This window comes from Aquarana catesbeiana, linkage group LG03, assembly GCF_042186555.1.
Source record: "Aquarana catesbeiana isolate 2022-GZ linkage group LG03, ASM4218655v1, whole genome shotgun sequence".
NCBI lineage: Eukaryota > Metazoa > Chordata > Amphibia > Anura > Ranidae > Aquarana > Aquarana catesbeiana.
The window spans coordinates 375,988,066-376,015,736 of record NC_133326.1 but is presented as its reverse complement, the minus strand read 5'-3'; the positions used below and the strand labels follow the sequence as shown (position 1 = coordinate 376,015,736).

Here is a 27,671-nt window from a genome sequence, read left to right as displayed (position 1 = left end):
AATGGGATGCTGATAGCAGGACCTACAGGCTCATGCTGTTCCCTAATTGTTTTCCTCCGAGCCTGCTCTTCATACTGTCCCCCAGTTGCACTACCCAACTTCAGGAATATGAGTGCCCCCTGTGCCTGCCGGGACATATAGGGGGAATTCGATAAAGCTGCTGCACCACTTTTATGGCGTTAATCCCTTTTGTTAATCCCTTTGCACCTAAGGGTAAAACAAATCCTAATGCCTAAACGCAATTTAGCAACTTTGATATGTTTTCGTAAAACCGTACATATCATCACAACTATTTTGTGCATCCAGGTGGATTATGCCTTGTTTTTTTGAGGACAAATTAGACTTTTATTTGGTGGTAAATGATAATGGATGTCTTCAGATTTTAATTTTTTTTATTATCAAAGGAAAACCGGCCCAAAATAGTAAAAAAAATATATATTTTTTTAAATTAAGCTGTATATTTTGTTTTGGTACTACCATAACATTCCACCAAATAACAACCCAAAATAAATTCTCCTGTTCCTGACGATTGCAGAGATACCACATATATGTATGTTGTTTGTTGTTTGTATCCATAGTACAGCCCAGAAAATAGGATTTTTAAAACGGCTTACCTGTAAAATCCTTTTCTTTGAAGTACATCATGGGACACAGAGCCAAAGTAGTTACTATGTGGGTTATAGGCCACCTTCAGGTGATCGACACTGGCACACCCCTAAGACAAGAAGTCCACTCCCTATATAACCCCTCCCAGTACTGGGAATACCTCAGTTTTGTAGAAAAGCAATACACGTGTATACCAAATGAAGGGTGGGACCTCTGTGTCCCGTGATGTACTTCAAAGAAAAGGATTTTACAGTTAAGCTGTTTTAAAAAACCTATTTTCTTATCGTACATCACGGGACACAGAGCCATAGTAGTTACTATGTGGGATGTCCCATAGCAATGCCAACTGAAGGGAGGGAGACACAACAAAAGTAGGGCACCAAGAGACTAGAGGACTTATACTGCTGCCTGCAGTAAACTGCGCCCAAAGGCGATATCCTCATGACCTTTTACATCTACTTGATAGAATCTGGTAAATGTATGGACTGAAGACCAAGTTGTGGCCTTGCAGATTTGAGCCATGGAGGCTTGGTGATGCACTGCCCAGGAAGTAGTAATAGCCCTGGTGGAGTGCGCTTTAATATGAAATGGTAGAATTTTCCTCTTTAAACAATAAGCTTGAATAATCACTTGACGAATCCATTTAGGAATAGTAGATTTCGATGCTGCCTGTCCTCTCTTAGGACCTTCTGGCAACAAAACATCTGTTTTACGAATCTGAGCAGTCGCCTTCAGGTAGACCTTGACTGCTCTCACCACATCAAGAGAATGTAGTGACCTTTCTTCCGCAGAACGAGGTTCTGGGAAAAATGAAGACAGAGCAATATCCTAGTTTAAATGAAAACCTGACGGTACCTTTGGTAGGAAATTAGGATGAGTACGTAATACAACCTTATCCTTGTGAATAATCAAATATGGCTCTTTACAAGAAAGAGCAGCCAACTCTGATACCCTTCTTGCAGAAGATATGGCAACCAGAAAAATGAATTGCCTTGTCAAAAGGACCAAGGGAATATCTCGTATCGGCTCAAAAGGCTGTTTCTGTAACGCAGACAGGACTAAATTCAAGTCCCAAGGGTTCAGAGGTGACCTAACTGGAGGATTAATCTGCGTTACCCCCTGAATAAAGCTAAGAACCAGAGAGTGCGAAGCAAGTGGTCGTTGAAAAAATACTGATAAGGCCGACACCTGGCCTTTGATAGTACTCAAAGCCAGCTTCATTTCTAATCCTATCTGTAGAAATTCAAGGATCCTACCTATGACATATTTCCTGGGGTGCCAACCCCTGGATTCACAACCGGAGACATATGCCTTCCAGACTCTATAATATATGACTCTGGAGGCCGGCTTCCTAGCATTAACCAAAGTAGAAATTACTGAACCTGGCAGCCCACGCTCCTTCAGAATGTGGTTATCAATAGCCAAACCATTAAATTTTGCATTTGTAAGGTAGGATGGAATACCAGACCTTGCGAGAGAAGGTCTGGCCATGGTGGTAGGGTCCGTGGGTCCCCTACCACCATCTTCACGATCTCTGCATACCAAGATCTCCTGGGCCACAAGAGTCACCGTCTTCCCTTTCTGCTTGATCCTGCGAAGAAGTCGCGGAAGCAACAGAACAGGAGGGAATACATAAATCAGTGAAGACTGATCCCACGGAAAAACCAAGGCAGCTGTTCCGCATGCCAGCGGATCCTTTGTCCTTGGCACAAAGTTGTTGATCTTTTTGTTGAACCTGGACGCAAACAGATCCACGTCCAGAATTCCCCATCTTTGACATATTGATAGAAAGATGTCGGGTTGAAGAGACCATTCTCCCGCTAACAACTGTTAGCGACTCAAGTAGTCCGCCTGCCAATTCTCTATTCCTGGAATGAAGACTGCCAATAGGCAAGGAATGTTGTCTTCTGCCCAGGATAGGATATGATTCACCTCTCTCTGGGCCGCACAACTTCTCGTACCCCCTTGGTGATTGATATAGGCCACTGCTGTGGCATTGTCGGATTGTATCCGGACAGAACAATTTAGTAATCTGAGCGTCCAGGCTTTCAGGGCCAGACGAGCTGCCCAAATCTCTAGAATATTGATGTACAAAGTCATTTCTGATTTGGACCATCTTCCCTGGACAGACGCTTCTTCTAGGACTGCTCCCCAATTCAGAAGGCTGGCATCTGTTGTTACCACTTTCCAGGTAACTGGTAGAAAGGATTTTCCTTTTTGGAGATTCTTGGTTATCAACCACCAACTGAGGCTTTGACGCACTTTTGGGGATAAACGCATTTGGAAGTCTAGAGCTTGGACCTTCTTGTTCCAAGTTGTTAGGATACTGTTTTGCAGCAGTCTCGAATGAAACTGAGCATAAGGAACAGCCTCGAATGAAGCCACCATCTTTCCCAACAATCCCATCCAAAGTCGAATAGAAGGATTCTTCTTTGCTTTGACCACCTGAATCAGTTCCCTTATGGAAATGAGCTTTGCATGGGGCAAAAACACCCTCTTCTGAGCTGTATCTATGATCAGACCCAAGTACTCCAATCTCCTTGATGGTTTTAAGGAAGATTTCTCTAGGTTGAGAATACAACCTAGGTATTCCAGGTAGCTGACCGTAGTGACTAAACTTGGTTTAAGCGGGCTACCGACTGATCTATCAAGAGTAGATTGTCTAAGTAAGCTAGAATCGTTATACCCTGAGCCCTTAATCTGGCTAAAGGGGGAGCCAAGACCTTTGTAAACACTCGATGTGCAGTAGCTAGACCGAAAGGCAGAGCTACAAACTGAAAATTAAGATTTTCTATCTTGAAGCGTAGATATTTCTGGTGAGCGGGAAAAATAGGTACATGGAGGTAAGCATCCTTGATGTCGATTGACGCTAGCAGTTCTCCATCTTGTAGAATGGAGACCACTGATCGGATTGACTCCATGCGAAAAGAGCGGATATTTAAAAACCGGTTTAGATCTTTGAAGTCAAAAATGGGTCTGACATCCTCGTTTGGTTTTGGTATCGTGGAAAGGTTTGAATAAAACCCTAACCCTCGCTCTTCGATGGGGATCACCAATATCACCTTTTGAGACAAGAGATGGTCCAAAGCCAGAAAGAGAGACTTCTTTTTTTCTGGATCTCTGGGAACGTTTGATCTGAGAAAACAAGGAGATGGGAGAACTGCAGAAGTCTCCCCCCCCCCACTCGAGCGAGCGGGAGCACCCCTTCATAAGGAGGCTTTAGTATTTTGCTTTGTGGGTTTCCTCCCCCAGGGCCTCTTTTGTCCCTGGGGTTGACCCAGAGGTTTACCTCTTGAACTTGACGGTGGAGGCCGTCGTGACTGCCTGGAGGCTGATGCTCCTGGCACTGAAGAAGCTTGTTTTAAAAGAAAAATGCTTAAATTTCTTCTTAACTGTTAAAAGGAAACTTTTTTCATTAGAAATTCTTTGGATGTATTTAGCCAGATCGTCCCCAAACAACCGTTCACCGTGAAATGGAAAACTAGACAAGAGCTTTTTTGCATGGCGCTTCAGCTGACCAATTTTTCAACCATAGAACTCTACGCACATGCACCAGCCCGAGCATAAGCCATGAGGCCTGGAGAATAGAATCTCTCATAGCGTCTATTGTAAAACATAACACCTCTGATATCCCGGCCAAATCTTGGGCCTGCTGATCAGGAATAATCTCGAGTACCTGTTTAAACTGGTCTGTTAAGGACTGACATACACTGATTGCTGCCAGCGCAAGCTAAACCACTGAACCTGCCAGAGAAATATTGTTTTTTAAATAGGAATTCCAACTTCTTATCCATTGGATCCTTCAGCATTTGAGCATTGTCTACCGGACAAGTCAAGTTTTTACTCACAGAGGATATAGCAGCGTCATTTGCTGGAATCCCCCATTTCTTATTAGGCCCTTTTCACATGATCGGACCGTTCAGGTCCGCCTGTCAGTTTTGACGGGTGAGATCTGATGAAAACGGACATGCTGCTCCATAGGCGGCAGCGGTGCCCGACAAGCCCCTCCCCGCTCCAGTGAGCAGAGAGGGACCTGTCATCCGCCGGCTCAGCGGAGATCAACGGAGAGATCTCCCGCTGAGCCGGCGGACCGAGGTGGACTCCGGGGAAGCGGAGTCAGCCTCGTGTGAAAGGGGCCTTAAACTCTTTCTCCATAGGATAAAGTGTTGAAAACTTTTTTAGAGGAAAAAACTGTTTATCTGGGTGCTCCCACTCAGAAAACATAAGCTTTTTTAGTAATGAATGGATAGGAAAAGCATGAATAGCTTGGGGAGGCTTTAGCGAACCCAAACTAGAAGTGGGCTCATCGACTGACTCCGCTACAGGCAGGAAGGAATGCCTGTGTCAACAAACCTCTTTCATGCCCCTCTTTGCTCTTGTGTCCTTCCATCAGCTTGCAGCAGCAACAATGGAGCTTGTAAAAAGCACATTCCCACGCCGGACGTTGGAGGACGCCAATGCCGCACTAAGTCCCGCCCCCTTCCGTTGCATTCGGCCCCCTCCTCTTTTTTTAAAAAAGAGTTTTCTAGCGCGAGTGTGGACCTCTGATCCTACGGGATCGTTCTGTGAGAGAGGAATGGCGAGGAGGGGACCTGGAAGCCGCCGGCGAGTAGGAGCGGCGTGCTGATCGTTTTTTTTTGTTTTCGTTCTCTACTATTGCTCTTACCTCGAGAAGAGGGGGAGAGTACAGCCCAGGTGGGGGGTGTCAGGAGAAGAGGAATCCCCCCCCCCCCAGACTTACCGGAGGTCTGCCTGCTAGCTGGAGAGAAAAAGAAGCCTGCTTCTCCGGACACACCGTGATCTCTTGAGGAAGCATGAGAAGGTAAGTGCTCCATACAGCCCCCAGTGGTGACATTTCATCAGAAAATTCAAAAATTTCTTAGGAAACTCCATTTACCTCCATTGTAGACGCCAGCCTCACACAAATATGCGGCCCTACTAGAAGAGGCTTGTTTCTGTGGGGCCGTATATTTGCGTATCTCCCTTTGTACTAATGATCGGTACCCGTAACTCACGATTCCTGGTCACCTGATCACTGTGATAGCCTCTGGTTGACTACCACAGTGATTAGTCACTTTGAAGCCTGCCCCAATGTTTTCTCTCTCTGTGAATAGAGAAGAGAGATACATGGCATCTCTCTCTTTCCTTGTAGAAAAGGTGGGGGATGGGATCAGTGGCAGCAGTGGTGGTTGGGTGGGGATAGGATCAGTAGCAGTGGTGGGGAGATGGGATGAGTGGCAGCGGTGAGGGAGAGATGGGATGAGTGGCAGCGGTGGGGGGTGGGATCATTGGCAGCAGTGGTGGTTGAGATCAGTGGCAGCGGTGAGGGAGAGATGGGATGAGTGGCAGTGGTGAGGGGAGATGGGATAAGTGGCAAGGGTGGTAGTTGGGGGGGTGGGATCAGTGGTGGGGGGGATTGAATGGGATGAGTGGCAGAGGTGGTGGGGGGAATGGGATCAGTGGCAAGGGTGGTGGTTGGGGGGATTGGATGGGATGAGTGGCAGCGGTGGGGGGCATTGGAAGTTATGAGTGGCAGCAGAGGTGGGAGGATGGGATCAGTGGCGAAGTTGGTGGTTGGGGGGATGGGATGAGTGGTAGTGGAAGTTGGGATTGGATAGGATGAGTGACTTTTGTGGGGCGCATTTCATCAGTGGCAAGGATGGTGGCTGTGGGATGAGATCAGTGGCAGTAGTGGTCATGGTGGTGAGTGGGAGTGGATCAGTGGCAGCAGTGGCCGTGGGGGTGGTGTGGGGGGGAATCAGTGGCAGTAGTGGTGGTGGGGGGTATCAGTAGCAGTAGTGGTGGTGGTGTGGGGGGGGGGGAATCTGTGGCAAGAGTGGTAGTAGTGTGGGGAGGGGAAATCAGTGGCAGTAATGGTAGTGTGGGGGGGAATCAGTAGCAGTGTTAATATTGAGGGATGGGATCAGTGCCACTCACTTGCAGATCACTTGGTTCCCCCTCCTTGTTAAGTCTTGCTTGGGCTGGCAGAGAGGATGGGTGGGACCTGTGAGTGCGGGCGGAGAGGATGGGTGAAGCAGGCGGGGACTGTGCCCGTGAGTGTGGGCAGAGATGATGGGCGGAGCGGGCGGGGAGGATGGCCGGAGAGGTTGGGGCGGAGCAACGGGGACTGTGCCGTGAATGACCAATGTACTATCTCCCGGGCGGCGGTGGACCCCCTACAGTGGCGAAACTCAAGGGCCCAGTCGCAAGTGCAACTGCTGCGAACCTGGTAGTTCTGGTAGCACCGTATTGCCCCAAATTCATAAAGCATATGCAACACTTTTGACTCTGACAGTGACTTGTACACAAAATTCCTAAATGCCCCACTTTTCCATTGTATGTAGATATTCGTCAGCACACCAAGGATTATCAATTTCGTCCAAAAGTTATTTTATTCAAGAAAGATCACGTCACAAAACAGTGCAGTGCAATGTTTCGGAGCCACGCAGGATCACTTCGTCAGGCAATTGTGTCACATTCAATGCAACAAATTCAAAGTAAAATACTGACAGTTCGTATCTTATGAAAGTGGAGCTAATTAAGACTAACTCTCTTTTGGCACACAAAAATAAACTGACGTAGACAGATTTTGCCAAAGTGTCTTGTGTAAATTCTAAAAGTGGCACAGCATGAGCCAAACTGAAGTGCAAGTTCTAGACAGCTATATGAATTTGGCACATTCTTCACCACTTTTAGAACACATGAGAGATACTTTAGCAAAATCTAGAGTTTCCAGTTTGTGGGCGCTCCCGTTTTGAACAACAATCTTATGTGAACACAGGTAGCACAGGAGACAAACAACCAAGCTTTGGCTTTGCTTCTGTGTTTCTTGAGCTGCTTGTGTGTGCTGCTCTGGATGCAGCTAAACGTAAGCTTGTAGCTAAAAACGGAAGCATGTACAAAGTGGAAAGTTCTGGCGAGACGCCATAGTTGCTGACAGGCAGGAGGTAGGGCACCCAGATACCTGTAGTCAAGGATTCGGCTGGGGGACAGTATGAAGAGGAAGCACAAAGGAGTAAAATTTAAAAAAAAACAACAGCAAGAGCTGTTATCACATAAATTAACATGTAAATAAAATGTTTTCTTTAGAAATGTATAGAAAATACCTGCAGCTGGAACACATGTCATCTTGACTTTTTGCTGTTACATCTGAGCTCCCATTTTCATTTGGTATAACAACTGTTTTATTTTAGGTACTGGAGATCCTGGTTATGGCCGGTTTGTGTTCCCATGAAGAGATCTACGGATGCAATGAGAACTTGTACATACAAGGAAGCAGCTAGGAAGCTGCTGGAATGTGATAAAACATGTTTCTTCCGAATTCTATGTGGGCTTTATCTTTCAGTGAATGAAGGGTTATGACTCCTTATACTGCTTAAAGCCGATATGCAAAGGAAAAATGCATTCAAATTTTATTTTCATACAGACCACACTGAGGATTTTTCCAATGAGACCCAACGTGGTTGTAAAGACAGAAGTTTTTTTTTATCTCATAGAATGCATTAGGATAAAAACCTTCTGTGTGCAGAAGCCGGCCCAGCACCCCATAATACTTACCTGAGCCCCATCTCTATCCAGCAATATCCACGAGTGCCTTGGCCATCCGGGACTCTCCTTCTAATTGGCTGAGCAGCTATTGGCTCCTGCTGCTGTCAACTGAAGTCAGTTAACCAATCAGGAGAGAGAGGGGGTGGGGTTCGAACTGCAGCTCCATGTCTGAATGGATGCAGAGAGCTGTGACTCAGGTCAGATTGCCCCATAGCAAGCTGCTTGCTGTGGGGGCACTCAGCAGGAGGGAAAGGCCAGGAGCACTGAAGAGAGACCCGAGAAGAGCAGGATCTGGGACTCCCTGTGCAAAACCACTGCACCGAGCAGGTAAGTACGATATGTTTGTAATTTTTAGAGAAAAAAAAACGAGACTTTACAATCACTTTAAAGCTGAACTGTGGGAAGAGCAAATGTCTAAATAGAAGAGACATTTCTTTCTTTCTTGTTCTTTCTCAAATTTCTGGGTATTTCCTTCAGATCTGTGCAAAAATTTTTCTTGCCTCTGTGCAGGAGCTTCCTGCAAGGGCTCCTTCACACAGACTTTGAAAATAGGTGGTTGGGTCGCATTTATAACGCTTCCTGAACGCCTGTCAATGCCACTTAAAATTGTTAAAATAGGGTGTTCACACTGCAGCGTTAGCATTGCTGTGAGGCAAAAATAACGCTGCCTGCAGTGATACTTTGCAACTGCCTCCATTCACTTCTATAGAAACACACAACAACCGCATCCTAAACTCACTGTAAACGCACCCATGGTGTTTACAGTGTGGTTGCAAAGCGTCAAAAGTAATTATTTCCCATTTTTGCCTTGTAAAAAAAACAACACATAGGGCGTTTGGGAAGTGTTGCCTGACACAACATGAACACCTGTACAACACATCCTAAATGCTCATTAACACTTATAGGTGCGTTAATATGCTTTTAGGCTGCTTTAAAATTTAACGCAATTGTTAAAGAGTACTAATAGAAAGACCTGTCACTGCTGTTCTCTCTCCTTGTGCACCCTCCTGCGGTTTTCTGCAGGCAGCCTGTAGTGGGTGGAGCCAGCTAGGTCACTCCCTAAGCTCTGCTCTCTGCATAGGTAATGTGCAGCATAGTGGTGGTGTCGCTGCTGTTTAGTTATTACAAGGTAATAACTGGGTTTAAAAGGTATTTGGTGCACCAGCCACTTTAGTAGGTACACCTGTTCTATTGCTTGGTAACACAAGTTGCTAATCAGCCAATCACATGGCAGCAACTCAATGCATTTAGGCATGTAGAGGTAGTGAAGATGACTTGCTAAAGTTCAAACCAAGCATCAGAATGGGGAAGAAAGGGGATTTAAATGACTTTGAACGTGACATGGTTGTTTGTGCCACACTGAGTCTGGTGCTGGTCTGAGTATTTCAAAAACTGCTTATCTACTGGGATTTTCACTCACAACTGCTCTAGGGTTTAAAGAGAATGTTTCAAAAAAAGAGAAAATATCAAGTGCGCTGTGTGGCGGAAAATGCCTTGTTGATGTCAGAGGTAAGAGAATGGGCAGACGATAGGTTCAAGATAATAGAAAGGTTAACAGAAACTCAAATAACCACTCGTTACAATCAAAGTATGCAGATTACCATCTCTGAACGCACAACACATTGACCCTTGAAACAGATGGGCTACAGCAGCAGAAGGCCACACCTGGTGCCACTCCTGTCAGCTAAGAACAGCAAACTGGAGCTACAATTTGCACAGGCTCACTAAAATTGGATAATAGAAGACTGGAAAAACATTGCCTGGTCTGATAAGACTCGATTCCAGCTGCAACATTTAGATGATAGGTCAGAATTTGGCACAAACAACATGAAAGCATGGATCCATCCTGCCTTGTATCAACGGTTCAGGCATATTTTTTTGGCAGATCCCTTTATGTCCATCCCTTTATGACTACAGTGTGCCCATCATCTGATGGTTACTTCCAGCAGGATAATGCACCATGTCACAAAGCTCAGATCATCCCAAACTGGTTTCTTGTAAATGACAATGAGTTCCCTGTACTCCAACGGCCTGCACAGTCACCAGCTCTCAATCCAATAGAGCACCTTTGAGATGTGGTGGAACGGGAGATTTGCATCATGGATGTGCAGCCGACAAACTGCGTGATGCTATCATGTCAGTATGGTGCAAAATCTCAGAGGAATGTTTCCAACACCTTGTTGAATCAATGCCACAAAGAATTAAGGCAGTTCTGAAGGCAAAAGGGGGTCCAACCAGGTACTAGCAAGGTGTACCTAATAAAGTGACCAGTAAGTGTATATACTCTATGGTTGTTCAGGAATACACAGTGCCTTGAAAAAGTATTCACACCCCCTTGAAATTTTCCACATTTTGTCATGTTACAACCAAAAACGTAAATGTATTCTATTAGGATTTTATGTGATAGACTAATGTCACATACACACGATCGCACATTCTGACAACAAAATCCATGTTTTTTTTCCGACGGACGTTGGCTCAAACTTGTCTTGCATACACACAGTCACACAAATGTTGTCAGAAATTTAGAAAGTCAAGAACGCGATGACGTACAACACGTACGACGAGCCGAGAAAAATGACATTGAATAGCCAGTGCGGCTCTTCTGCTTGATTCCGAGCATGCATGGAATTTTGTGTGTCAGAATTGTGTACACACGATCGGAATTTCCAACAATGGATTTTGTTGTCGGAAAATTTGAGATCCAGATCTCAAATTTTGTTTGTCGGAAATTCCAACGGAAAATGTCTGATGGAGCCTACACACGTCCGGAATTTCCGACAACAAGCTCACATCGAACATTTGTTGTGGGAAATTCCGACCATGTGTATGTGGCATAACACAAAGTGACACATAATGTAATTGTGAAGTGGAAGGAAAATGATAAATGATTTTCATTTTTTTTTTCCAAATAAATATGTGAAAAGTGTGTCATGCATTTGTATTCAGCCCCCTTTACTCTGATATCCTTAACTAAAATCTAGTGGAACCAATTGCCTTCAGAAGTCACCTAATTAGTAAATAAAGTCCACCTCTGTGTAATTTAATCTCAGTATAAATACAGCTTTTCTGTGAAGCCCTCATAGGTTTGTTAGAGAACCTTGGTGAACAAACAGCATCATGAAGGCTAAGGAACACACCAGAGAGGTCAGGGATAAAATTGTGGAGAAATTTAAAGCAGAGTTAGGTTATAAAAATATATCTTAAGCATTGGACATCTCACAAAGTACTGTTCAATCGATCATCCGAAAATGGAAAGAGTATGGCACAACTGCAAACCTAACAAGAAACCTAACCTAACAGGAAAGGAGAGCATTATTCAGAGAAGCAGACAAGAGGCCCATGGTAACTCTGGAGGAGCTGCAAAGATCCACAGCTCAGGTGGGAGAATCTGTTCACAGGACAACTATTAGTCGTGCACTACACAAATCTGGCCTTTATGGAAAAGTGGCAAGAAGAAAGCCATTGTTGAAAGAAAGCCATAAGAAGTCCTTTTTGCAGTTTGTGAGAAGTCATGTGGGGGACACAGCAAATGTGGAACAAGGTGTTCTGGTCAGATAAGACCAAAATTGAACTTGGCCTAAAAGCAAAACGCTATGTGTGGCGGAAAACTAACACTGCACATCACCCTGAATTTACTTTCATTTTCAGTCTACACTGCTGTAAATTTCTGTAAAATTAATTGTAGTTGGCAACCTGCAGGCCTTCTGTATTTGGTGTACAGAACACCCCCAGAAGCTTAAAGTGATTCATTCTATGAATTCAGGTAAAAAACCTTCAGTGTGCAGCTCCCCCCTTAACCCCCCCCCCCCCAATACCTAAGCCTGATCTCGATCTAGGGATGTGCAGGAGAGCAGCGGCTCTCCCGGGTCTCTCCCTCCTCATTGGCTGAGAGGCACAGTTACAGTGTCCTTGATCATTGTCTCACCAGTTAAGGTGTCCCTAATCAATGCCACACCAGTTACAGTGTCCCTGATCACTGCCTCACCAGTCCAAGTGTTCTTATTCATGCCACATCATACGGATTGTCCCTATGTTCACTGCCACACCATTTACAGTGTCCCTGATCACTGCCACACTAGTCCCAGTGTCCTTGATCACTGCCACACCAGTCCCAGTGTCCCAAGATCACTGCCACACCAGTCCCTGTGTCCATGATTACCGCAACACCACTCATATTGTCCCCTAATCACTGCCACACCAGCTACAGTGTAACTCATCACCGCCACACCAGTTACAGTGTCCTTGATCATTATTAAATACATAATTTATGCCTCAGATAGTCTAAAGGTGCTCCTTGGATTTTGGGCTTCTCTATGTGGCAAGAGTATGAAAAAGTCTCACATGTGGTATTTCCATACTCAGAGGGAGTAGAAGACTGAGCTTTGGAGTGATTTTTTCCCATCAGCATGCTTCTTGTTAACACATGAGCACCACAGAACACCTGATTGTTCTCTAATGCTGCCTGTTTGTGTGTTTGGGAATTGTGTATTATTTCATGATGATTTGTACAACAGGGGTGGTTGTAACAATATATTTATTTGCCTATGTACAGTAATTTTTTCTAAACTGTGCCCCTCTTTCCTGTTTAAGAAAGGTGTAAATAATGCTGAGCGTATGTCATCTAGGTACTAAAACTTGGGGTCTCTAGAAGATGAATGAAATGAGGTTTTCACCTTGTTTTCTGGGTTTCCACTTGCCCCTAGTTCTTGCAGGCACAAAGAGCTAATTCATATCCAAAGCACAGTGTGTTGCAATGCCTGTGTTATTATGCCTGTGGGAACATTGCATTAGGCAGCCTACTGAAAATTAATAGACTGTAATGCTCCTCACATGAAAAAATAAGTTAGGTTCTGCAGCATATTTTGCCATTGTTCATTGTTGTGCGTTTAGGGCCATAGATATTTATTTCCTCCTTGGGGGGTTCAGCCTTGGGGACTCAGAGGAAACATTTAAGCAGCTCACTCAGTGTCCCATGGCAAATTCTTTTTGTGTCAAACAGTTGGAAATTCTAAACACCTAAATGCATTTTGTACAGAGCGTAAGGTTTGGCAGTTTTTAAGAAAAAGAGCATAAGAGTCAGGAGTGCTCAATGCTCAAGGAGCAGAGGTCAGGAGTGTGTAATATAGAGTGTAGGGGGCAAGAGCAAGTAATGCACAGAGTACAGGGGTCAGGAGTAAGTAATGTATGGTGCAAGGAGTGCATATCTCACAGGAGAGAGGAGAGCTCATCTCACAGAATGCAAGGTTTAGGAGTGCTTAAGACACAGATAACAAGGGTCAGGAGTGCATATGACACAGAGAGCAGGTGTCAGGAGAATGGGCAAGAAGAACTGGAAATACTGCCAATAGGCATGGCAAATCTGGCACACTCCCGTCCGCATTGGAGCACAAATGGCAAATTGACGCATGCAGGTGCACAGCACCGCAAATCGGTGAATGCGCATGCGCAATGGTATGGCATAATGTGTCGTGACACCAATGCAAACGGGCCTATAAAAGACTGCTGCTGTGCTCATCAGACTGCTGGATGATACTCTCACATACCTGGTCAGAGGCTGAAGTGCTGACAGGGCTCCCCTTGTGGCTAAGTGCAAAGCACCCCTGAAGTTGGTACAGGAGGTGCAGTGCCCAAAGCAGCACAGGTTGCCAGTAGTTTTATGATGAGCTGGGGAGCTGACTACCACATGACTGCTGGAACAGGAAGCATGTGCTGTAGGGTAGATGTCCCTCAGAAGCTCCAGGTGTACTTGGCCACCGAGCAAACAGGAGACGGTAATGGAAGCCAGGCCAGGGGTCATGCATGGTGGATAAGTTAGTAGTGGAGGCAGGTAGCAGAAACAGGAACAGGCCAGAGTCATACACAGATTGGCATATAGTAAAAGAGTCCATAATGCAGGCCGAGGTCATGCACGGGTGATAAAACAGCAGCGGAGTCAGTAGTACAAGCCAGAGGTCAAAGTCAGGCACAAAATCAGACAGGTCAAGGGCAAGATGGGTTGATAGCAGGAAATCCAAGATCAAACACACAGAGGCACCGGAACATGGGGGGCTGAAGATCATCCAGCAATCTGATGAGCATAGCAGCAGTCTTTTATAGGCCAGTAGGCGTTAGCATCTGTCACGTTATACGCAATCTATTGCGCATGCGCATTCACCAATGTGTGGCGCCGCGCACCTGCGTGCACCAATTCGCCATTCGTTCGCCAAAAGTGGCCATGCCTAGTATTGGCAGTATTGACAGTTCTTCTTTGGCCATTCTCCTGACAGGAGGGGTCAGGAGTGCATAAGACAAAGACAGCAGGGATCAAAAGCGCATAGCTTACAGAGTAAAGGGGTCAGGAGTGAGTTATGCACAGAGTGCAGGGGTTAGGCGTGCATAACACAGAGTGCAGGGGTCAGGAGAGTGTAATGCACAGTTCAGTGGACAGAGTACAACAAAATATTAGAAAGTGGCCAGGTGCGCTTCTCATTCAATTATCATAATCACAAATAATACAACAAAAACATTAAAACATGTACAAGCAAGACAATTTTTCGAGTGAGCCCATCAAAGTGATACATATACACAGGATCCAAAGAATGACAGCCTGTTTAGATGATAGGTTTACCAGTGACTAAATGTGCAAAAAGAGCAAAACGTAGTGGCAGGGTGCTCGTGCAAGACCACATCAACTCACGCCTCTTACCAGAGACTTTGGATCTCAAGTTATAGAGATCAAAATCATTTTGTTTATCAGGAGGGAGAAGATACCACTAGTACAGATTCCCTCCAACCGACACAGCTCTCTCCCCCAGCACTGCCCTACAATACAGCTCCCCCCTCCAGTACAGCCCCACCGTTACAGCTCAGCTCCTCTAGTACAGCTCTTCCCCATCCAGTAAAACAACCTCCCAGTGCAGCTCCCCCCCAGGACAGCACTCTCCCCTCCATAAAACACATAAGTTCTCCCTCTCCTGGGTTGCGTGACTGGAGCCCTTGTTCTGAACTGACAAGGTACAGGCTATTGCTCCTGCTTTGGGTGCCTGGCATGGCTGTCAGTACTGGCTGCTGCACTGCCCGCAGACGTTCGGGGGGGGGGGGGGTCTATGTCCCTGAGTGTGCTTCAGTGTGCTGTATCTCAACTGCAAACTCCAAGAAACAAAAATCTGGTTTTGAAAGTACAAATACAATGTGAATGGATTATCTATGCTGTTGAACCTTTATAATAATTACTGTGCATTCAAATATTTTTTCATTTAATAATAAAAAGTATTTGTACAGTATTTAACCATACCTCTGCCAATCACCCATCAAGCATTTTGTTATACTATCTATGTAAAGGAATGCCACAATGTGTATTGATCACGGTCAACTTATGATGAGAAGCCAATCCATATTCTCAACACATTTATTGAGCAATTTTATTTATTCAGGATAGACACGGGTACCTTAAGGAAAGACCTTGGGGTTCCAGGGGATGTAAACTTCTTCACAAATGCTCTATGGATCAAGGATCATGGATCAAGTAGGGCTAGGTGTTAAGTGTTCCATGCATAGTAAATTAGGTAAATCAAGCAGCACAAGTTGCTCAATTTACAGCAATATATTCTAAATAATTAACATAGAACTAAAGTCAAAATTTTCTTCATTTTGGGTGAGGTAAAGGAGGGTTATAGCCCCTGTAATTTTTTGCCATCTGTGTCCCATTGGAGGGATTTCCCTTGACCTCCTGTTCCTTAGCCAAAATACCAAAAGAGGGGAAATCCCAAAGTGAGGCAATCCCTGGTTGTCACCAGGGTTCCCAGAAATAGTGTCCCCATTGCAATATTTCCCATCTAAAACTGTTCTGGGAACAACCTAAAATTTGATATTTTCTTTCACTTTCAGGTAAAGATGAATCTCATTAATAGGGCCACAGAGAGCAAAAAAACTGACAAGTGTTCTAATCCCGCTCCACTCTTTCCAAAACTAAAACAAAGGTTTGTTTTTAGTTATACTTTAAGCCAAACTAGGTTAGTCTGAAAGCAAAGGCCAGGAGAACACTTCTTATAGACCTCCCAAACAAAGATTGTCCATAATGTGTCCAACCCCATGAAATTCCCTTAAAACATGGGATTACACTATACACAGTCTCCACACTGCCTCTCTGTGCCTGTCTTTAACAACCCTGTGTTCCCACCTGTAAAAAAAATCTTAATTTCTTTCCATGGTGAATTGACAAATGTTTATGTAGAACTCATCACTCTCCCACAGCAAAATGAACAATGGCCATCAATCACTTCATGCAATAGACTTGAAATACCTCGTCTGGAAACCTTTCGCTAGCGACAAATCTTACACTTTCTTCCCAACTAAATGAAAAAATCTGCAAATTTAGCGACCATGAACCCATACAAACATAGATGTCATTTTAGTCTCCAGGGGGCATTTTTTGCTTACATTCACATTTGATTAGTCCCACTGATAAGCTTTTACACAGGTAAGTATGGGAAATGGATTTGAACCAGGAGATAGAGACAGAGGACTGGACAAGAAAAATAAGTATCTCTAATGCCTTGTACACACGATCGGAAATGCCGCCAGCAAAACTCTGATGAGAAGTTTTGGTCGGAAAATGCGACCGTGTGTATGCTCCATCGGACTTTTGCTGGCGGAATTCCAGCCAGCAAAAGATTGAGAGCAAGTTCTCTATTTTTCGGTTGGAAAAAGTTCCTATCCGAAAATGCGTTTGTCTGTATGCAATTCGGACGCGCAAAAAATCACGCATGCTCGGAAACAATTCGACACATGCTTAGAAGCATTGAACTTCATTTTCTCGGCTCATCGTGACTGCTGAGGCGCAATGGGCTTAGGTCCCACTTAACGTAACACCAAGGGATAAAATCCCCCACCACCCTCTGCCCTTCACTCCATTAAATACAACACTTACAACCATTAGGTTGGAAAGGGCAAGGCCACAGCTTTATTAAATTCCAACACATAACATTTAAACATATTTAACCAGTACCAGTCACAGTCGTACTGTGAGCACTTAACCAAAAGAGGGAAGTGGTGAACATATTTAACCAGTACCAGTCACAGTCGTACTGTGAGCACTTAACCAAAAGAGGGAAGTGGGGCCTGTCCTTACCATAAGTGCTGGACAGACAGCCTATTTCCAATTTTCCATCAAGGGCATAGCCCATTACAGCAACTTTAACTGCTGGCAAGGTCAAGAAAACCGCAGCAAGCTGTGACATACCAAACATAGGAAAAAAGGGGCGGGAGGGTGGGCAGCTCTTCCAACGACTCTTCCGAAAGACCCAGAATTCCCTGGGGCACACGATTTCCTGAGCTCAGGCCCATCCCATCCCCATGTCCCAACCAATCGTTCCCCTTGTCACACACCTAGCCATGCCCCCACCAGTCAAGGCTCTCTTTCCCTAGGGGGCTCAAGAGGCCTTCATGACTGCTGAGGCGCAATGGGCTTAGGTCCCACTTAACGTAACACCAAGGGATAAAATCCCCCACCACCCTTGCCCTTCACTCCATTAAATACAACACTTACAACCATTAGGTTGGAAAGGGCAAGGCCACAGCTTTATTAAATTCCAACACATAACATGTGAACATATTTAACCAGTACCAGTCACAGTCGTACTGTGAGCACTTAACCAAAAGAGGGAAGTGGTGAACATATTTAACCAGTACCAGTCACAGTCGTACGGTGAGCACTTAACCAAAAGAGGGAAGTGGTGAACATATTTAACCAGTACCAGTCACAGTCGTACTGTGAGCACTTAACCAAAAGAGGGAAGTGGGGCCTGTCCTTACCATAAGTGCTGGACAGACAGCCTATTTCCAATTTTCCATCAAGGGCATAGCCCATTACAGCAACTTTAACTGCTGGCAAGGTCAAGAAAACCGCCAAACGCCCGTCAGTTATTAAACTGACGAGCGCCCCACCGCAGCCAGCACCTGTTCCACACCTCGCAGCAGGCCAAGATTGAATATATCAAACCCAGTGTAATTAAGGTGATCACCATCCGGTCTCAACAGATCATCATTATTACGTTCCAGATCCTTGTGACTGATGACGAACCCCCCCCTATTTGCCGAACAAACTTGACGACCTGAGCGTACACTTTCTGACGGATGCGTTCTAGCCGGGGGGGGGGGGGGGGGGCAGGTAATTCCCTTGCCCACAGCAGGCGAGGCATAATTTCTGACCAGATGGGCACCAAATTGGTGTAAACTGCATAGCATTGAGCAATGTCCCGCTTGATGGCAGAGATCAAGTCACAGAACGTGTATAACCCACATAATTCCCCCCAGTGTGAAGAATCAAGATGATGGGGCCAGACACGTGGGACCGAATACGTAAACACTCTGGAAGGACCCGAGGCCAGCATAAACCGTGAAGCCCAAGCCAGCGGATTCAGTCGAGATCATAGGTAAAACCCCCCAATTCTTCCCATAGCTCCGAACCTCCGCCCGGCCCAGTAAATGAAGGAATCTCCCACGATCCAGAAGAGAAGGGTCTCAAACGGGGAAACAAACGGACGGCAACAGGGAAAGGATACCGTAGAGAATAGGGAGGGAAACCGGATGCCAGGAATCGGGGGAATAAGTCGCACACCTCCAACCCCACAGGACCCGGCGGGTCGGAAACGCTTTTGTGATGTCCTCCCACCCAAGGAGCTGAAACCAAGAAGGACAAAGAAGGCATGGCCGACAAAACCGTGGAAACCTGAAGAACCTCTTGTACTAAAAAAAAACAAGGTAAGAAATGGAAACCCGAAGAACCTTTTGTAGTAAATAAACAATGTAAGAAAATAAAGCCATGCGTATTACCTGTGAAGACGAGATGGAAATCTGACAGCCCGACGCCTGAACCCATTTGTCCCACACAACGCCCATGTCCGAAGGGAAGGCGACACCCAGAGGACTGGCAAACCTCGAAAACGAGGTTCCACAAGTAGGCCGGACAGGGGGGCCCTCCGGGGAAGCCGACGGGGCGAGGGCGCGGAAATGATGGAGCTTTGAACGAGAGGGAGCATCGGCAATATCATTAGCAGTTCCAGGGACATGCCTAGCTCTAAAGCAAACGTTAAACTGCAGGCACTTTAAAACCAAAAAACGCAGCAACGACATGACCAGAGGGGATCTGGCAGACTGTTGATTGACCACCTGCACCACGCTCATGTTATCAGACCAGAAAAATCCACCTATCGATTGCACAACCGCTTGCCCCACAGCTCAATGGCGACAATAATCGGAAAGCGCTCCAGCCATGTGAGGTTGCACAAAAGATCCATGCGGGCCCATGAGGCCGGCCAACATTCAGCAGACCACACCCAAGCACCGAAAACCACAGAAGCCTGCTGCGTCAGTGTATAGCTCCAGCTGAGTTCAGTACCACCTCCAGCAACCAACATGACTGGCCGTTGTAGGATTGGAGGAAGGACAGCCACATCCCCTAAGTCATGGGCTTGATGATATGAATATAATGGTGGGGGCCAGACGTCTACAGAAGGCCCATCTAATGTGCGTGACGCGGCAGGTAAAGACCAATTGACCCAGCAAAGACTGAAATTGTTTCAACTGCAGATTTTTTTTTTTATTGCCAAGCGAACCAGGGAGAGTAGCCTGGCCAGCTGGAAAACCATCTCCACGGTGTCGATTTCAATACCCAAGAAGGCCAGAACCGTCACTGGGCCCTCGGTCTTGTCGGCTGACAGCGGGATGCCACTCACAGCTGTCAGATGGGCCCGCGAAGAGGAAGTTATCCAAATAGTGTAACACGGACTGCAAACCAGCCGCCTGGACAACTACCAGTTCAAGAAAACTACTGGAGAGTTCAAAGAAATAATAAGAAAAGGTACAGCCCATGGGAAGGCACGTGTCAAAAGTAACTTCCCTGAAAGTAACATCCCAGTAGATGGAAGCATTTCGGGTGACCGGGAGGAGGCGGAGGGCAGACGCAATGACCGCCTTGGCCAGCGAGGCCGAAGGACAAGCCGTCCTGATCAAGTGGAGCGCCTTGTCAAATGAGGCGTAGTGGACCCTTGATTCCTCCTTGTCGATGCTGTCAAGAGACCGAGGAGCCAGAAGGATAGGACAAGTGGTGGATAAGGCAAAATGTTTTTGTTTTGTTTTTTTGGGGTTTTTTTGTTGTTATTATCCCTCTTGGGGGCCACACCAAGGAGGGAGGGGAACCCACAGGTTGTGGAAAGGGGGGGGGGACCAAACGGACCCACCATGCGCCCCAAGTCCAATACCTTCTGGAGTTTTTCGGCCACCACGGACTCGAATAGAATGGACGATTTTTTTTTTTATTATTTATTTATTTTTTTTTTTAAATTAGGCGCCATGGTCGGCACATCCGAAGGAGTAAAGGGGGGGGGTCCAAAAACCACAGTCTAAACCATCCCTTAAGGTCAAGGCTTCTCTAAGAAAGGGAGGGGGGAGGGTACCGGTCTAAACAGGGAAGCATCTCTGAGACGATCACTGGGGTTTTCCGGTTCAGAAATGTCAAGCTTGGCCCCCGGCCGAGAAAGAGCATAAGCAATAACCATAGGCTACCATTCTGGCAATCAAAGCAGAACTCCTTCCTTGAAGCCTCTCTTTGGTGAAACTGCGTGTCAGTTGAAAGCTGGTCCCCGTACGCCTTGTAAGCACCCCAAATGCGATCAAGATAACAAAAATTGATGTACTAACTCTGGAAAACGCTCGCAAGGCACTCCGGCGTAAGCACAGAACTCCCCGGCAGCCAGTTCCTGAATGTCCGAGGAAGCGGCTTGGATTTTTCGCACCGCCACGTCAACCCAACGGGATTTTTCGATCGTTTCACGGTCAGGGGGGAGGCTAAGGTGAGGAAAACCATAAATTCGCATCACCAGATTTTATCCTTGACGTCTTCTGACAGGTGCGTGCCGGTAGGCTAAACCGCCCACAAAGCGCCACCCATGGAAGAGGCTGGACTACATGCCGAATCCGACACACCCATGCGAGACAAGACAGATTTTACCGTGACAATGCGTTCGTCCGATGGACCCGATACGGCAGCATCACCGGACCTACCCCAAATCAAATCACAATCATGCTCACTGAGTTGCGGGTGTGCAGCTGAAGAAGGGCGACCAACAGCAGGTCCAGGAGGAACACCCGGTACAGGATCGTTCGTGGGAGGAGCCGTCAGGAGGCCGTGATGGCCATCACCTTGAAGGATGTTGACGGCTGGCGAGGTCGAAGGATGTTGGCGGAAGGATAGGTCCAGGGGGGTGGTCCGGCCCCCGACCCTGACGAGCCCGAGGGGCTGAGGACGGCAGCTGAGCAGCCTATAGAGCAGCCGGAGACCCAGGATGGAGGGCTCGCAGCGGGCGCAGCCCCATCCCCGGTGTGGCGTGCGCATCTCCCGCCCTTCCGGGCACAGTGAGATGGTGGGGTAAGGCTGTGGCAGTGGGCGTCCGGAAGGAAGCTCCAGCCCAGCCGGGCGCAGGGAGCTGCTGATGGTTAGAGATCAGCGATGATGGGGATGGGAGCCGGCGACCGTCGACCATCCCCCGCCCAGCCGGGCGCAGAGAGATGTGAGACGGCAGGGGTCTGAGAAGTCTGAAAAGCACTGCCATCCCTCACCCAGCCGGGTGCAGGGGGATGCATGAAAGCAGGGGTCAGCGGTGGGGGGTGAGCGGCATGCGCCGACCCGCCATCCCCCACCCATCTTGGTGCAGGGGGATGCATGAAGGCAGGGGTCAGCGGTGGGGGGTGAGCGGCATGCGCCGACCCGCCACCCCCCACCCAGCCTGGTGCAGGGGGATGCATGAAGGCAGGGGTCAGCAGTGGGGGGTGAGCTGCATGTGCAGCACCACCATCCCCCACCCAGCCGGGTGCAGAGGGATGCATGAAGGCAGGGGAGTGAGCGGCATGTGCAGCACCACCATCCCCCACCCAATTGGGTGCAGGGGGATGCGGGATGGAAGAGGTTAGCGGCAGGGGTGAGCGGCATGCGTCGACCCACCATCCCCCACCCAGCTGGGTGCAGGGGGATGCATGAAGGCAGGGGTCAGTGGGGTGTGAGCGGCCTGTGCAGCTCCACCATCCCCCACCCAGCCGGGTGCAGGGGGATGTGGATGCACAGGGGACCTGGCAGAGGCTGTGATGCCTTGAGCTGAATTTGATTCTCCCGCCCAGCTGGGCGCAGGGAGATAAGCCGACTATGACGCTCCGGCCGAATCATGCTGCACGGAGGAGGGAGGAGGACGGGCGGTCAGTGCCAGAGCTCCGGGCTGGCCTGCCCGGCATCTGACACCGCAAGACACATCGCCGGCGGAGCGGGGGGGGGGGCGGGGGAGGGATGGCAACAGGCTGCTGCTCCCGGAGGTGAGAGGCGGGGAGCGCAGCGGCAACCGCCCGAACTGACGAGCGGGAGCCAGAGGGGGGGGAGAGGGGGGAGGCAGGATGCGGAGCCCAAACACAATGCCATGTGACTCTGGGGATCCTGGAGCGGGCCGGGCGAGAGGAATCCCGGCCCGCAGACAGATAGGGAGGGGGGGACCCGCCGGGGGGTGCTCCAGCAGCGAGGAGAAGCAGGGGGGGGAGGGGCCGTGGCAACCAGATCCCCAAGGGATGGTGACATGAGGAAGGCCTCGAGGGACTGGGGCTGAGGAAGGGGGGGGGGGCAGGTATGTCTCATGGCCGCCTGGGGCACCCGGGGGGGGGCATTCCAGGGGCAAGAATATCAGTTACCATGTCCTTGGAGAGCCGGCTCGTGGACCCCAGCCAGCAGAAATTCAGTCTCCATAGCAGAGGTGCAGGGTCCACAGCAGCTCTTCCAAAAGACCCAGAATTCCCTGGGGCACACGATTTCCTGAGCTCAGGCCCATCCCATCCCCATGTCCCAACCAATCGTTCCCCTTGTCACACACTTAGCCATGCCCCCATCAGTCAAGGCTCTCTTTCCCTCTCTTTCCCTAGGGGGCTCAAGAGGCCTTCATAGTGTTGTACGTCACCGCGTTCTTGATGGTCGAAAGTTCAGAGAACTTTTGTGTGACCGTGTGTATGCAAGGCAAGCTTGAGCGGAATCCAGTCGGAAAAACCATCATACCTTTTTTCGACCAAAATTCTGATCGTGTGTACGCGGCATTAGAAAATCATAAACGTGTCCCTGATAAAAGCAAAACAATAAAGTATTTTCTAGATGGTACTTGGTGCCAACCAAACTTAAGCTGGCCATACATCATCCGATTTTCTTATTCAGTTTCCTTTAGATTTGCCTTCAACTGTGTAGTGCAAGGGCCTGCCTGATTGCATACAAATTGAAAGTGTTTAGGTTTGATCTCATATTATATGGTTTTTGGTTTTGGTAAATCTAAAGGAAAATTATACAAGAAAATACTCTGATGCATCTCCTAATTGCTTTAGACAGTGTAAACAAATATTAATGCCCCTGAAAGTGCTAATGTTGCTCTGTTGAATAAGTCAATACTGAGAGTTCTGCGGCAATCTAATGCCGCGTACACACGAGCGGACTTTACGGCAGACTTTGCCCGGCGGACTGGATTTCGTCAGACAATTCGATCGTGTGTGGGCTCCAGCGGACTTTGTTTTCTCAAAAGTTGGACGGACTTAGATTTGAAACATGTTTTAAATTAATCCGTCGAAATCGAGTCCGGTCGAAAAGTCCGCTCGTCTGTATGCTAGTTCGACGGACAAAAAGCCACGCTAGGGCAGCTATTGGCTACTGGCTATAAACTTCCTTGTTTTAGTCCGGTCGTACGTCATCACGTACGAATTCGATGGACTTTGGTGGATTGTGTGTAGGCAAGTCCGTTCATTCAGAAAGTCCGTCGTAAAGTACGTCGAAAAGTCCGCCGGGCAAAGTCTGCCATAAAGTCCGACCGCGTGTACGCGGCATTAGAGATTCAACCATCTTATCCTGTTTGCAGCCAAAAATTCTATTACTAGATTTTGGAAATCTTCAACTGTAAGGCTAGATCTTACCAAGCATAAAATAACCTGGATAGTGTTGCATGTAAAAAGCGCTAGCTTAACTATTGACAAGGCATAGTTCTTTGGAGGAGCTTGGAACTCCTGGATTAATTACAGATACTCCTCGTTTAACGACTTACCTGTTTAACGACCACTTGGACTCATGACCAGCTCTCCCCACCCAAACGACACGCTCAGGGGGGTTCAGCCATTACAACTGTAAGGGGCCCCAGGGACCAAGGGGACCGCCCGGGCCAGAAGAAGGTAGTACAGGTGAAGGGGAGCTGTGCTGTGCATTACAAAATCGATCTCGGCTCATTCTGCTCTCTGTGGCGTTGAGCTCAGTCATCAAGATCTTTACTGCCACCTCTGGCTACTTTGTGCATGTGCACCCCTCCTGTACTGTGCTTATTTGTGCCAGCAACATGTCAGCTTTGTGAAACGAGCTGGGACCAGGTAGGAAGGTCCTCTTTACAAGTAGTGGCTGTGAAAGGAATGGAGGGTGGCTGTTTGTGTACAGGGAGGGGCCAAAGCCTTGTGTGTTTACAGGTTTGTGTATATAATGTGGGGCTGCAATGTATACAGGTGTGTGGTTGGGGGGGGGCTTTCATATATACAGGTATATTCAGACCGCCTTAAATTTTTCACTCTTTGTTATATTGCAGCCATTTGCTAAAATCATTTCAGTTCATTTTTTTCCTCATTAATGTACACACAGCACCTCATATTGACAGAAAAACACAGAATTGTTGACTTTTTGCAGATTTATTAAAAAAGAAAAACTGAAATATCACATGGTCCTAAGTATTTAGACCTTTAACTCAGGTGCTGTCCATTTCTTCTGATCATCCTTGAGATGGTTCTACACCTTCATTTGAGTCCAGCTGTGTTTGATTATACTGATTGGACTTGATTAGGAAAGCCACACACCTGTCTATATAAGACCTTACAGCTCACAGTGCATGTCGGAGCAAATGAGAATCATGAGGTCAAAGGAACTGCCTGAAGAGCTCAGAGACAGAATTGTGGCAAAGCACAGATCTGGCCAAGGTTACAAAAAAATTCTGCTGCACTTAAGGTTCCTAAGAGCACAGTGGCCTCCATAATACTTAAATGGAAAATGTTTGGGATGACCAGAACCCTTTCCCAGAGCTGGCCTTCTGGCCAAACTGAGCTATCGGGGGCAAACAGCCTTGGTGAGAGAGGTAAAGAAGAACCCAAAGATCACTGTGGCTGAGCTCCAGAGATGCAGTCGGGAGATGGGAGAAAGTTGTAGAAAGTCAACCATCACTGCAGCCAGTCGGGGCTTTATGGCAGAGACAGAAGCCTCTCCTCAGTGCAAGACTCATGAAAGCCTGCATAGAGTTTGCTAAAAATCACCTGAATGACTCCAAGATGGTAATAAATAAGATTCTCTGGTCTGATGAGACCAAGATAGAACTTTTTGGTCTTAATTCTAAGCGGTATGTGTGAAGAAAACCAGGCACTGCTCATCACCTGTCCAATACAGTCCCAACAGTAAAACATGGTAATAAAATCAAATAAAATTGCGCTTGAAAAAATAAATACCAGTGAAAAGAATGTGAATAGGAATAGAATGACTCCTTGGTACAAGTATCGTGAGAAATAAAATTCAATACAGCTGCGGTTATAAGTGGGGCACACCAATAAAATAAATAGAACAAATAAACCGCGCTAAGATAATGAGTAAAGTCCAATTAGCAATCAGTGAAATAAAGTTCAATTGAAGTCCAAAACAGTAAATTTCTCTATGTGATGAGGTGGGGAAAATCAAATGGAAGATAACTGTGTGGTGAACTGCTTACCGGAACGTAAGCCAAGTCAGACAGATGGGTTAAACCCAGCCCAGGCCTTTAAGAGCGCTCCAAAATGGGCAGGATCCGTCGCGCTCATACAGCAGAACGAGTCCACATAGGGTTTAATCAAATAAAAATACAAAGACCATAGCGTGATACTGACATAATAATATTAAATCAAAAAAGGAAAAAAAAAAAAAAAAGGTGGTGTTCACACAAATAATCATGAAAATCATAAATGCACCCTGAATGCGTGGCAAATACAGGGACGTGAAAAAATAGTGACATGCAACATGCAATGAGTAATGTCCTTGGAAGTGAGGTGTAAAACACCAAGTAAATCTGTTTATCAGAAAATACCTTTGGACAAGCAGACAAAAAGCCAAAAAACAGAAAAAACACCCGGTGCACAGACACAAGAGGCCGCTTACCAAATGGCAAACTGGTGAGGATATATCAGCGGTAGGCTTACTGCCTCTATGTAACCCAGAGTGTAAACTTAATTGGACCCATAGGGGTTCCTGCTCACCAGAAGATTGATTGGAAATAGCCCAAAACGAAACCTTGGCGAAGTCACCGCGATCCCGTCCTGGCAGGCTCTTCACAGGCTCAGATATGCATCTTTGTTAAAGGTAGAATTTTGAAGGAAACTCCTGGCTGCAGACAGCTGATTCAATATTAAATCTTTCTTTCCTTCTGTGTTCACCTTTAGAGAAACATGGTGGTGGCAGCATCATGCTGTGGGGGTGTTTTTCAGCTGCAGGGACAGGACGACTGGTTGCAATCGAGAGAAAGATTAATGCGGCCAAGTACAGGGATATCCTGGACGAAAACCTTCTCCAGAGTGCTCAGGACCTCAGACTGGGCCGAAGGTTTACCTTCCAACAAGACAATGACCCTAAGCACACTGTTAAGATAACAAAGGAGTGGCTTCACAACAACTCCGTGACTGTTCTTGAATGGCCCAGCCAGAGCCCTGACTTAAACCCAATCGAGCATCTCTGGAGAGACCTAAAAATGGCTGTCCACCAACATTTACCATCCAACCTGACAAAACTGGAGAGGATCTGCAAGGAGGAATGGCAGAGGATCCCCAAATCCAGGTGTGAAAAACTTGTTGCATCTTTCCCAAAAAGACTCATGGCTGTATTAGATCAAAGGTGTGCTTCTACTAAATACTGAGCAAATGGTCTGAGTACTTAGGACCATGTGATATTTCAGTTTTTCTTTTTTAATAAATCTGCAAAAATGTCAACAATTCTGTATTTTTTTTTGTCAATATGGGGTGCTGTGTGTACATTAATGAGGAAAAAAATTAACCTAAATGATTTTAGCGAATGGCTGCAATATAACAAAGAGTGAAAAATTTAAGGGGGTCTGAATACTTTCCGTCCCCACTGTATATAGGTGTGTGTGTGGCGGCTGACATATATACAGGTGTGTGGGGGGGCTGACATATATACAGGTGTGGGGTGGGCTGACATATATACAGGTGTGGGGGGCCTGATATATATACAGGTGTGTGGGGGCTGACATATATACAGGTGTGTGTGTGGCGGGCTTGACATATACACATGTGTGTGTGGGGGGGCTCACATATATACAGGTGTGTGTGTGTGGGGGGGGATGACATATATACAGACGTGTGGGGGACTGATATATGTACAGGTGTGGGGGGGGGGCTGACATATATAAGGGTGTGTGTGTGGGGGGGGGGGGTCTGACATATATACAGGTGTGTGTGTGGGG

The 27,671-nt window shown here is 47.0% G+C and overlaps 1 protein-coding gene across 4 annotated transcripts in view; it reads right to left on the bottom strand.

Moving 5' to 3' along the window:
• FGF1 (fibroblast growth factor 1) overlaps positions 1-27,671 on the bottom strand; it is a 301,496-nt gene that overhangs the window by 260,247 nt on the left and 13,578 nt on the right. Inside the window, exon 1 of one of the 4 annotated variants that reach the window (XM_073620645.1) lies at positions 7,713-7,881. The exons of 2 other annotated variants lie outside the window; for them this stretch is intronic. The gene's annotated coding sequence lies outside the window, so the exon portion shown is untranslated. Of the gene's footprint in view, positions 1-7,712; positions 7,882-27,671 lie in introns of those variants that run through there. One more of the 4 variants, XM_073620642.1, reaches the window with a different exon arrangement.